This window comes from Chiloscyllium plagiosum, chromosome 19 (assembly GCF_004010195.1).
Source record: "Chiloscyllium plagiosum isolate BGI_BamShark_2017 chromosome 19, ASM401019v2, whole genome shotgun sequence".
NCBI classification, from domain to species: domain Eukaryota; kingdom Metazoa; phylum Chordata; class Chondrichthyes; order Orectolobiformes; family Hemiscylliidae; genus Chiloscyllium; species Chiloscyllium plagiosum.
This window is the reverse complement of record NC_057728.1, coordinates 44,109,362-44,121,815: the sequence shown is the minus strand read 5'-3', so window position 1 is coordinate 44,121,815 and position 12,454 is coordinate 44,109,362. Positions and strand designations below refer to the sequence as shown.

Here is a 12,454-nt window from a genome sequence, read left to right as displayed (position 1 = left end):
TTAATAATTCTACGTTGTTGATTGTGACAGATTACCAACAGCAATTCTACTTCCAGAAATGTCAAATGCAGTTAAATTAAAGGAAAACTTGGAGGCTCTAAATGACTTCTGTTTAATGCAAAGAGCACTAGTAGTTACAGATCAATGTGGAATGATTGTTAGTCTTTTGTTCCTAATCCATAAAATCTTGTTGCTTGCTGTTGACTAAAACTAGATGTAAATTTAAGAACTATAAGCTACTTGCTTTAAGAGTACAGGATAATTAATAACAGATTCTGTAAAATCATTGTGATGAACCTACTAATGTAAACCCTCCTTGTGCTGACATGGCTAATTTCCCACTTCATCTCATTCAATATTGTCATCACGATGACATGGCCATTTTGAGTGTTAAAAAGAAGCTGCAGATAGCTGCTTTAAAGCTGCAAGCAATTGTTCTGAGTGTAAATGAGAAATCACTTTGAAACCAGTTTGAAACCATCTAAGTGACCTGATAGAAATTAATTTGTGCTGGGAATTGGAACAGAAAAAACTGAAGATGAAATTTTATTTCAGCTATAGCACAATGCAGGGGTTGGTGGATAAGGTTCCTGTTATATGCATTATGCAAATTTCCTTCTCTTTAAAGTCAATGTAAAGGAAACTTGTGTGCTATATGACATGTGGTCAAACCACTGTTATGAGTTTTGTGCCCCATCAAAGACCTCCCAATCCACTGCTGTGAAATAAATCTAAAAACATGAGTTACTGTCATTCCTGTGAAATGATCTGGAATGGTCATCACTACAACTATGACAGTCATTCAGGAGTCATATAATAATTTGCATTAATCCAAATAATTAAAAACTCATGCCTTGAGTTCATCTCTTGCTAGTATGAAGACATATTTTAAAGCATGCTTGTGGTCTGTTGGTCAACATGGAAACTAGTAAGTGTTAAACGGATTCCTTTCAATAATTCAAGAAAGTGAATACTCCCAGCTACACCGAGGGAACAACAAGTAGCCAAGGTCCTATACATAGCATTCCTTCCTGGCCAGCTATAGTGTAATAGGTCATAGGCTAGAAAGCATGCAGCAAATAACACACTCCCTGACTCCCCAAAGCCTGTCCGCAAGGCACAAGTCAGAAATGTGAGGAAGTACTCCCCACTTTTCTGGATGACCATAATACGTAAGTAATTCAGCCCATTGTGTCTGTTCTGCAATTTAATGAGATCATGATTGGTCTGATAATACTCAACCTCACTTTCACCAAAATTGCTAAGATGGTACTTTCTAAACCTACAACCACAACCATTTAGAAGCAACAGATACTTGAGTGCAAGTTCCCTTCCAAGCCACATACTATTCTGACTTGGAAATTTATCAGTATTCTTTCAGTGTCAAAATCCTGGAATTCTTTCCATAATGTTGTGGATGTACATACACCTAATGGACTGTAGTGGCTCAATTAGGCAGCTCACCATGATCTTCTCAAGGCCAACTTGAGATAGGCAATAAATGTTGTCACAGCTAACAGTGCTCATATTCCATGAATGAATAAAATAAATTCAGACATGCAAAGTGGGCAATAGAACTCCATGTTGCTAAACATTGCTGCTAATGATATAAATACAGCCCCTAAAAAAAATTAACAACCAATTTGAATTACCTACAAAACCTTAGAATATGATAAAGAGTTGTAACTGTGCATCTGTCACGTTCCTTGCACTAATAATCCAGTTCAATACAGGTATAGTTTGACTTCACTCAGCATGGAAAGTGAGAAAACATCAGACGCGTAATATATTGGAAAGTTATGCTTTTACAAGGAAAACACTGAAGGTATTTGGAGGACTCTTTATTGTAAATATAAAACAAAGCTGACTGATGGCTGAAATAACTGTAAACCTGTCTACATGTTGCTGAGGAGCAGGTGTGGCTGCAAAAGCAAACAGGGAACAAAATGTGTTTCCAGCTTATCACTTGCTGACAGGAGCTATTATCAGACAACTAGAGCATAGAAATGCCATCTGGTTACCATATTTTGCCCCCCACCTTCCCCACACCCCCTTCCTTTCTAGAAAATAATAAAAATTCAAATCATACATTAAAGCTGCTTTCTCACTCCCTTGAAGAAAGCATTGTTAACATGCTTCTTATTAAATGCTGCATAAGCCTTTGTCTCAGACCCTTAAAGGCTGCACAGTGTTTGAGAACCAGCAAAATTCAAATTGACAATGCATCTCCATTTTAGGCATGTGAGCCTTTTCATTGAGTTCACAGCCTTTCATCTGAATGTTTGATTAGTCTAAGCTGTTGAAAAACAGTGATACTGTCATTTGTAATTTTATTTTCAAAAATAAGCTGACCAATTTCAGCGGTGTTTTCTTTTCTTACAAAACCCAAACGCTAATGCAGAACTGTTGATTTTGTTGTGCTGGTCAAATTGCTGTTAGATTAATAGTTCTTGTCTTCAATCCATCTGGTTTAGCTTGTGCTATTGAAACAATATAGATCAATAATATTTCTCGAACTGTGTGCCTTGCAAACAATGCTTGTAGTGATTAATTGCAATTTTAGTTTCAATAGATGTATGATCACAAATTCTTAAAATATTTCACGATGAGGATATTTCAGTCAAAAAGGTTGCTACCATTCCTTTTAAAGTCATGCATGTGTTCCCTGGCTTCCAAAGGGCACCCTTGCCTGCCCTTTTTTTTAAATGTTTAGACCTTTGCATTTCTGCCATGTGTTTACAAAATGTTTGGCATGGTCAGCTGTGCCCTTTAGCAACTACATTTCCTGCCTTCACTAAAATACTCAAAAAAAAAGAGCTGGACGAAAACACTATTTGCAAAGATACCTAAATTACTCTTTCCTTGGTTTGACAGATGGACACGTGCAGCTGGTTTGATTAATGGAGACTTTCGTAGACCTCTGCAGTCTACTCCATTAGTACACCAGGCCACATTGGATTAACACATCCTATCGTCTCCAGCTGCAACACTGTAGGATTTTTCTTTCAGCCAATAATTCAGATATCCTGTCATCAATATAAATTTGGCATAAACGTATTTGATTGTGGATACACGATGCACCGGGTATGCCGGATCAACTTCTAATAATGTAACAGCTGACTTCCGCTGAGAGTTGTGGCTCAGTTGGTTGACACTAAGTCCAAAGGTGTGGGTTCAAGCCCCACTGTAGGACCTCTGCCCAAAAGTCACTGCTGACAATCTAGTGCTATACTACAGAAAATAATAAGAGTATTAATAGTACAAGATTTCAACTTCCCCCAGTATAAACAAAAGTATGAAAGGCTTAGGAGGAGCAGAATTCTTAAAATGAGTCCAGGAGACTTTTTAAAGCCAATATGTAAAGAGAGGTACAGGACCTAATCTTAAAGAACAATGTCCGGCAAGTGGTAGATGTGGATGTAGGGGAGCATTTTGTTGATTGTGATCATAATTTATTAAGGTTCAAAGTAATTATAGATAAGGACAAAGGTAGACCAGGAAGAAAGGTTCTGAACCGGGGGAAGGTTGATGTTGACAAAATATGAGAGATCTAGCCAAAGTGAACTGGGAGCAGCTACTTGCATGTGAATTCACATCAAAGCAGTGGGAGACATTCAAAAGGTCATAGTGAGAATACAGGGTCAGCATGTTCCCATAAAGGTGAAGGGTGGGGTCAACAAACCCAGAGAACTCTAGCTGTCAAGGGATATACAAGATTGGATTAGGAATAAACTTGGGAGGTTGCTTATGAAAGAAATTAGGAGAACAAACAGAGGACATGAAAAAACACTGACAGGTAACATTAAGACAAATGCAATGGTGTTTTATAAATATGTTAGAAGTAAATTAATAACAAAGAAATGACTAGGTTCCATTAGAGACCAAAGTGGCAATCTGTGAATGGAGCCAGATGACATAGCTAAGGCTTTAAATGAATCTTCTGCATCTGTATTCATTGTTGAGAAGAACATTGTAGATTTAGCAGTCAGGGAGGAGGTGGGCTGTGTTATACTTGGACAAATTAGCATTGAGAGGGAGGAAGTATTCATAGTTTTGGTATGCTTGAAAGTGAATCCCTTGGCCCAGATGAGATGCATCCCGAGATAGTATGAAAAGCAAGAGAGGAAATTGTGGGCCGCTGACATTTATTTTTAAATTCTCTCTGACCACGAAGGCTACCAGAGGACTGGAGGACAGCAAACGTGATACATTATTTAAGAAGTATGATAGGGAAAACCAGGAAACTACAGATCAATAAGTCTAACATCTGTGGTAGAGAAAGTATTGGAAACATTTCTGAGGGACACATAACCTCTAGTTAGAGAGACAAGGATAAATCAAGGATAGTCAGCATGGCTTTGTAAGGGAGAGATCATGTCTAATAAATTTGAATTTTTTGAGAAGGTGACTAGTTGTGTTTGTAGTTGATACCATCTACATGTACTTCAGTAAAGGTTTTGTCAAAGTCTTGCATGGCAGACCGGTTAAGAAGCTAAGAGCCAATCGGATCCAGGGCAATTTAGCAAAATCAGATCCAAAATTGACTAAGTGCCATGAAGCAAAGGATGATTGCTGAAGGAAGTTTTATGATTTAGAAGCATGTGTCCAGTGGCATATCACAGGGTTTGGTGCTGAAGCCTTTGCTGTTTGTTGTGTATATTAATGACTTAGATGCAAATATAGGAGGTATGATCAGTAAATTCTCATATGACACGAAGACTAGTGATGTGATAAATAGCAAAGACTAAAGCCTTAGACTCCAGGGTGATGTAGATGGGGAGCTCAGATGGGCTGAACTGTAGCAAATGGAATTAATCCTGCAGGATATGAGGCAAGGAGTGCACACTGAATGGTGGGATCCTCAAAAGTAAAGAGGATTAGAGAAACTTTAATGGACATGTCCAAAAACACTTGAGGACAATAGGACAAGTAGATATGATGGTTAAGAAAGAATATGGAATTTTTGCCTTTATTAGTGATGGCATTCAATACCTGAGCATGGAGATTATGATGGAGTTGTATATAACATTTGTTAGGCCACAGCTGGAGTAATGTGTACAGTTCCGGTCACCATACCATAGGAAGGATGTGATTGCATGAGCAAAGGTGCAGAAGTGGTTCACCAGGATCTAGTGTGGGCTGAAGTGATTCAACTATGAAACAAGGCTAAATAGCATAGAAGGTTGAGGGGGTGACCTGATTATGGTGTACAGAGTTCTGAAGGGTATAGACAGAGGAAATAAGGCTAACCTTTTGCCTTTAGTACAGGGGTCAAAAACCAGGGGACTCAATTTTAAAGTAAAGAACAGGAAGTCTAGGGGGACATTTTGGGAGAAAAAATCACTCAGAGGGTTGTGGTCATCCCGAACTCACTGATTAAAGCGGTGGTAGAAGTGGGAACCTTCAATTTAAAATTATTCAGATGAACACTTGAAACGGCAATAGCATATAAGGCTATAGGCCAAATGCTAGAATATGGGATTAGAATAGTTGGTTGATTAATGATCCACATGGATATGATGGCCAAAGTGTCTCTTTCAATGTTATGGCTCTATGAAAGATACACTGTTGGACATGTAGTATTTTCCCAAATACTACATGTTTGCCACCTTTACATGTCTATGGTGTTGGTAAGAGCTCTTTGAGGTTGTTTGCTGGTACCAATCCTCCTTTGACTTTGCTTTGTCTTAGATCTATCTAGTGACTGGTGATAGAGAAACTGTGCTGTAAGGTCTGTTCCCCATGACACGTATCGAGACAAAAAGTGACTGCACGTGGAGGACCATTAACCCGGTGAAAGACACTCTTTGATCTGCCCAAAACATGTTGGTTTTCCAGAGCAAGGAGTTAACCCCAACTGAATGTTGCAGACTGGAATGTTCCAAGGTCCAAGACTCCTTGTTGAGGGACGCACTAAAGCTTGGGGCCAAGGCACAGTGGGGAAAGACCACTACCTGAGGTCTTTCTGCCAAAGTTAAATGGAGATGTAGCAGTTTCAGGGCAATCCCCAGTTTTAAAAGGAAAGACTGAAAGCAAATGGCCTGTTGTGAAAAACTGGTCAATCCGGCATCTGTGCAGACAAGAATTCCCAGCAGACCTGCCAGAATAAGGACACACCTTCTTCTAGGGACAGATCCTCAGAGGTATGAAACAACAGGACCTACAAAATGGCACCCGCCAGTCATCGTATCAAGGGACAGGCATAGAAATGGTAATGAACCCCAAAACTGGGAACAATGGAGCCTTATCTAGTTAATGGGATAACGATTTACTCTAATCTGAAAATAGTTTGGGAAGTTATCAAAATTTCAGTTAAGTAAATTTGGGACAGTATCGACCCTTTTGTTTCCACAAAAGATGAGATGAATCCGGCCCCAGCAATCACCGGAGATGCTTTGTGAAACGGAATTACCTGAGGGGCGGAGCCGGCAGGGTCTTTGGAATCGCACGGGTAAAGGGGGCAGCAGGGCCAACTATCGGGGCTCTTTTACCTTTCACTCTCCTTGCTCTGAGCACGCCAATCCTTTGGAGCTGAAGACATCGACCCTGTCTCAACCTTCAGCAGTAAAAAAAAAATCAGCAGTCTGCAACAACACCCAAGGCAGAGGCGGAGACCCACTGGACAAGCAACAAGTCCCTCTGAGACTGTAAGAGCCCTTTTCAGACCCGGGACACTCGTACCCTGGAGCAGTTGGTAAGGAACGGAGGGAGGGTAGTTGTGTAATTCTTGAAGTATAAGTACCTTGTAAATTGTGTAAGTTTAAAGATTTACGTTGTGTCGGCTCCAGTTTTCTTATATTTTATATCATAGAATAGAGCATAAGTTTCATCAAAGTATTGTATGGATTGGGCAAGTTGATTTTTTTTATTTGTAATAAAGTTCACTGGTAATTTTCAACTCATGTTTGAGTCCGTCTGTGCTCCTTCTGCATACACCAATTCTGGCTGAGTTCACAACAGATCCCAGAAAATAATTCCAGTGTCAAGGACCGAAGGGTGATCCGGGCGATTCAAGGGGGATTTCTGACCAGGATAAGCAGTTTGATCTCTCTCTTTCTCTCTCTTGGGGGTACTGCCTGAGTGGGTAGGTACCAGATGGCCGTTGTCCTACCAACAAGAGAGGGAATCGCTCAGACATTGGAGGCAGTTGTGATTACTGTTTGGAGATAAGTTCCAACTCGCTGGTCAGGCTAAAAACAGTGAGTTCGGTTCAGCGCTCTCTCTCCAGCGGAGTTGCCCTCGTGTAGCATTCCGGGTCTTTTATGTTTCAGAGCCTCCTGGAGAGAGACCACCACAGTAATTGGCGAACCCCAGACACTGGCCTGAGTGCGGAGTAAAGGAAAGAGGCCCCTTCCACAGAAGTCTGTTCAGTTTTCCGACACTCTCTGTACCTTAAATACATGTAAATATAGCCTTGTGCAATTAAGAAATGCCTTAATGTTGTTTGTTGGGTAGAGTCAATCTCGAATGTTTGTTTGTTCCTTCATATGCTATTGTACAGAACCAAAGTGCTTCAGTAACTTGCATACAAAGATTTTTCTTATGAATAATGTATATTTTGAAATTAAAAAGATAAAGGTTACACCACTGTACAGTATGTACAGAAGAAGCACTGTTCAAAGGCAACACAAGTGTTTATTGCAGGATAGCAATAACTACAATTACATTTAATCAGGCATAATCACTGAAAAAATTGAAAAGGCTGATGTGTTTTTCTTCAGAATACAGCAGGTTGAAGGGAGATTTTATTGAGGAATTTAAATTATGAACAACCTAGATAAAATACATAGAATGGGCTTATTTCGCTAGTGCTGAAAATGTGTTGCTGGAAAAGCGCAGCAGGTCAGGCAGCATCCAAGGAGCAGGAGAATCAACGTTTCGGGCATGAGCCCTTCTTCAGGAAGTGGACAGGTCAGTAATGCAGGGCATGGATTACTTTTCCCAAACTTTAAAGAATTGGCAGAAGGCTTCAAGTGGAGTCACAGAAAATTATTTGCATCCAGAGGGTTATAAGGATCTAAAACTTCCCACATGTAAGGGTCATGGAGTGAGAAAGCATCGGTTGCATTTGAAATATATTTGGACATCCTCAAGAAATGCTACAACCACCAAGAAAATAGACTAGCAGATGAAATGTGTCATTAGACCAGATAGCAGGTTGAACTTTTGCCACAGAACCATAAATGGGAGCCAGATCAATTTGGCATCAGAAATTCACCTGCAGTGAGAAGCTGATTAGAATCCAGCTCTTTACAGGGGTATCCCCTTAATAGATTTGGAGACATTTTCCTGTTCACTTATGGGGATTGGAGGGGGAAACAGGCAAATCGATTGAAGTGTGGGATCCACTTAATCTCTGTGCCAGTCATTACTCTGGCTGCTGGAGGTCCGAAGGGAGAAATCTTTCATTGTGTCAATGCTTCCCACTGTATTTGACAGTAATGCAACATGACAAGAGAACTGAACTTCGCCTAATTATTGGTGTGCCTACATACTTACATTTTGTGATTTATGTACCAGGTCACCCAGATCCCTCTGCATCTCGGAGCTCTGCAGAGCCCTCTACACATTAAGATATTATGTTTCTTTGTTATTCTTCCTGCCAAAAATGAACAATTCAATATTTTCACATATTATACTCCATTTGCCAGATATTTGCTCATGCACATAACCTATAATTTTCCTTTCTAACTGTCCTTAAGCCCTCTTTATAAATTACTTTCCTAGATGTCTTTGTGTCATCAGAAAATTTAGTAGCCACATCACTCAAGGCATTTATATAAATTGTTAAAATTTGACAGCCCAGTACTAATTCCTGTGCCATTCTGCTTGTTACAGCTTGTAAAACAGAAAATTAGTTTGTTAAGTCTACTGTCTGTTTCTTGTTCACTAGTTAATCCTTTCTCCATTGCAAAATGGTGTCCCCTACACAACCTGCTTCTATTTTCCGAATAACCTTGATGAGATTAGATTACTTACAGTGTGGAAACAGGACCATCCGCCCAACAAGTCCACACCGACCTTCCAAAGAGCAACCCACCCAGACCCATTCTCCTACATTTACTCATTCACCTAACATTACGGCCAATTTAGCATGACCAATTCACCTAACCTGCACATTTTTGGACTGCGGCAGGAAACTGGAGCACCCAAAGGAAACCTATGCAGACACGTGGAGAATGTGCAAACTCCACACAGACAGTTGCCTGAGGCAGGTATTGAACCCGGGTCTCTGGTGCTGTGAGGCAGCAATGCTAACCACTGTGCCAGGTGGCACTCTATCAAATGCTGTCTGGAAATCTAAGTGCAGTGCATCCATCAATTCCCCTTTATCCACAGCATGTTACTTCCTTTAGATTGAGCAAATATAACTTCGTTTTACAAAGCCACGTTGACATTGCTTGATTACCTTGAATACATTTAAGTGCCCTCCTGGCAAAATAGTGGCAGATGGAGTTCAATGTAAGTAAGTGTGATGTTCTCCATTTTAGACTAAAAAAAAGATAGATCAGGTACTCTCTAGATGGTGTGAAGTTAAATACAGTGAATGTCTAAAAGGATTTGGGGGCTCAGGTGTATAAGTCTTTAAAATGTCAAGAATGAGTGCAGAAAATAATCAAGAAAGCTAATGGAAAGTTGGCATTTATATCTAGAACTGAAAAATGTGTTGCTGGAAAAGCGCAGCAGGTCAGGCAGCATCATCGATGATTCTCCTGCTCCTTGGATACTGCCTGATCTGCTGCACTTTTCCAGCAACACATTTTTCAGCTCTGATCTCCAGCATCTGCAGTCCTCACTTTCTCCTTCTTTATATCTCGAAGACTGGAATACAAGGATGCAGAGGTCATACTGCAGTTATTCAAAACCCTGGTTAGACCCCACTTGGAGTACTGACAGCAGATCTGGGCACCACACCTTAAGAAGGATATGCTGTCTTTGGAGAGTGTACAATGCAGGTTTATAAGTATGATACTCAGGGATTAAATTATTAGGAGAAATCATACAACTTAGGCCTGTTTTCTCAAGAATTTAGAAGGTTAAGAGGTTACATGATTGAAATATTCAAGATATTAACAGGAAATGACGGTATAAATAAACTATTTCCATTGTTTGGGGATTCTAGAACTAGGGGCATAGTCGTAAAAATCAGGGCCAGACCATTCAGGAGGGATGATAGGAAGCAGTTCTTTGCAAAAAGGATGGTAAATGTTTCTCCTCCACAAAAGAACACTGAATCAGTTGTTAATTTTAAATCTGAGATAGATAAACATTTGTTAAGCAAAGGTATTAAGGGATATGAGTCAAAGGCAGGGATGTGGAGTTAGGCCACAGAACAGCCATGACCCCATTGAATGGTGGAATAGGCTCAAGAGGATGAATGGCCTACTCCTGTTCTTATTACTTCATTATTAATTATTTCTACTAACATTTTTCCTACGACAGATGTTAAGCTAATTGGCTTGTAGTTTCTGCTTTCTGAATGGCTCAATTTGTGTCTGTGTGTATGTGTGTGACAGTGGGGTGGGGAGGTATTGTTGTATGTATCCACATATTTCTAATACTTATCAATTGTTGCCTAACCTAAGCTTTTTAAGTTGTTGGTTTTAAATGAGAACATGGAGACTGCTAGCCACAGATATTCTAATTCCATAGGCTCTTGTTATTTGCATAACCTCCTTCTTGTGCCCATTATTCACCCCTCTACAGGTTATTCATTACAAGTTAAATCAAGTCAACATTCCCACTAATCTACATGGACATGATGCCACCCAAAAGGCAAAAGGATGCCAAGCCAACCTAGGTCTATGATGAGTTTGCAGTTGCTTGGCTATTTGTGGCCCGGGCCAATAAAAGAGCTGTGTACATCAACCAAACTTTAAAACAGACTGTCAACAATTCCTGCTAAAACCATCTAATGCTACAGACCAACAGACATGCAAGTCTTCCTTCTGTATGTGATTCAGCCACTCAATTAACAAACTTACTAATCTATCATAAAGACCACAGATTTCAATCACAATGAACATTACTGTCCTGATTCTGAAATCCATATTAGCTGTTATACTTAAACACAAATTTAAAAGAATTAAAATATACATTGAAGTACAAAACAAAATCATCTTTATCATTCTTCTACTGTGTCTGATGTTTTAGCTGAAGTTGATTCAGTTCATTTCTCTGCAATGCTTTTGTCATTTTAGTTGACTGATGCACCATGGTGACACAATGACATGCAAATACAAGTGTGGCTTACAAGCATTATTAACCATTTAGTTGAATTGTATGGAGTATTACAAACATGTATAAAAGACCAAAGTTTTAACTTTACTCCAGAACTTATAGGTTTTTGCTGTATGATCTCACCAATCATTCAAAACCAAAATATTAGGTGTATTTAAAACATTAGAAAATCACATTTATGCCCCTTGTTGGGATGGATCAAAATTTATAATTACTACTTAAAATGTGGATTTTAATAATCCATAATATCATCCATGGAAAAATGTGTCATCATGGGACTGCCTCTGTAATCCTGAATCCTAAATTGATGTCAGAGGATATGAGTTTGAAACCTACAGTGGCTGATGGTGAAGTTTGAACTCAACAAATTCCTGAAATTAAAAACAAGAACCCATTGTTGATTATTGTAAAATCTATCTGGTTCACTAATGACCTTTAGGGAAAGAGATCTGCTATCCATACCTGGTCTGGCCTACACATGACACCAGACCCACAGAAATATGGTTGAATCTTAAACGGCAATTAATTAGGGATAGACAATAAATACTGGCTCAGTCAGCAACACTCACATCCTATGAACAAATAAAAGAAAATATCTTGCTTTCTTGGACCTGATGTCCATATTAGAAGTCAAATACAGACACTTAAAAATGTCAAATGCTACCATTCAAACATTGCCTTGTCAGTCAAATAATTATACACTATAATTATGCTTGACGTTGCATGAACATATTGTATAAATATTATTCAAATGTAACTGAATATAGTACCTTGGGAGAGAAAATGTGACTTTATATCAAAGTTGTTAGTGTTTTTCCTCATCTCCATTGTTGAGTTATTTGATAAAGTTTGATTGTTATGTTTATTCAACAACTCCATCATTATTGTGTCATGCAAGTTCCAGGACAGTAAAGGACAGTAGACGAACATCATTTTTGTTTGTCTAGTATTTTCTATGTTCCTATGTTTTATACTTCTCCATTTGTATAAGTCGATTTAAATGCAAACGAACAAAGAAATTCCCAGGTTTGATTGCTAGCCTGTGCCCAATCATCTAACTCTAGTTTTCTCTCTAAATGGTACCAGACCTGCTGAGCTTTTCCAGAAATTTCTGTTTTTGGATCTAATTATAGTGATACCCTGGTGCAGGAGTTAAAATTGGTCCAAGTCATGACTGTGAACTTGGCCTGTGATGACCACCGAACCACATTAT

At 39.2% G+C, this 12,454-nt stretch overlaps 1 protein-coding gene across 3 annotated transcripts in view; it reads right to left on the bottom strand.

The window, feature by feature from the left end:
- tmtc2a (transmembrane O-mannosyltransferase targeting cadherins 2a) overlaps positions 1 to 12,454 on the bottom strand; it is a 181,997-nt gene that overhangs the window by 104,474 nt on the left and 65,069 nt on the right. The gene's annotated exons all lie outside the window — the stretch shown is intronic.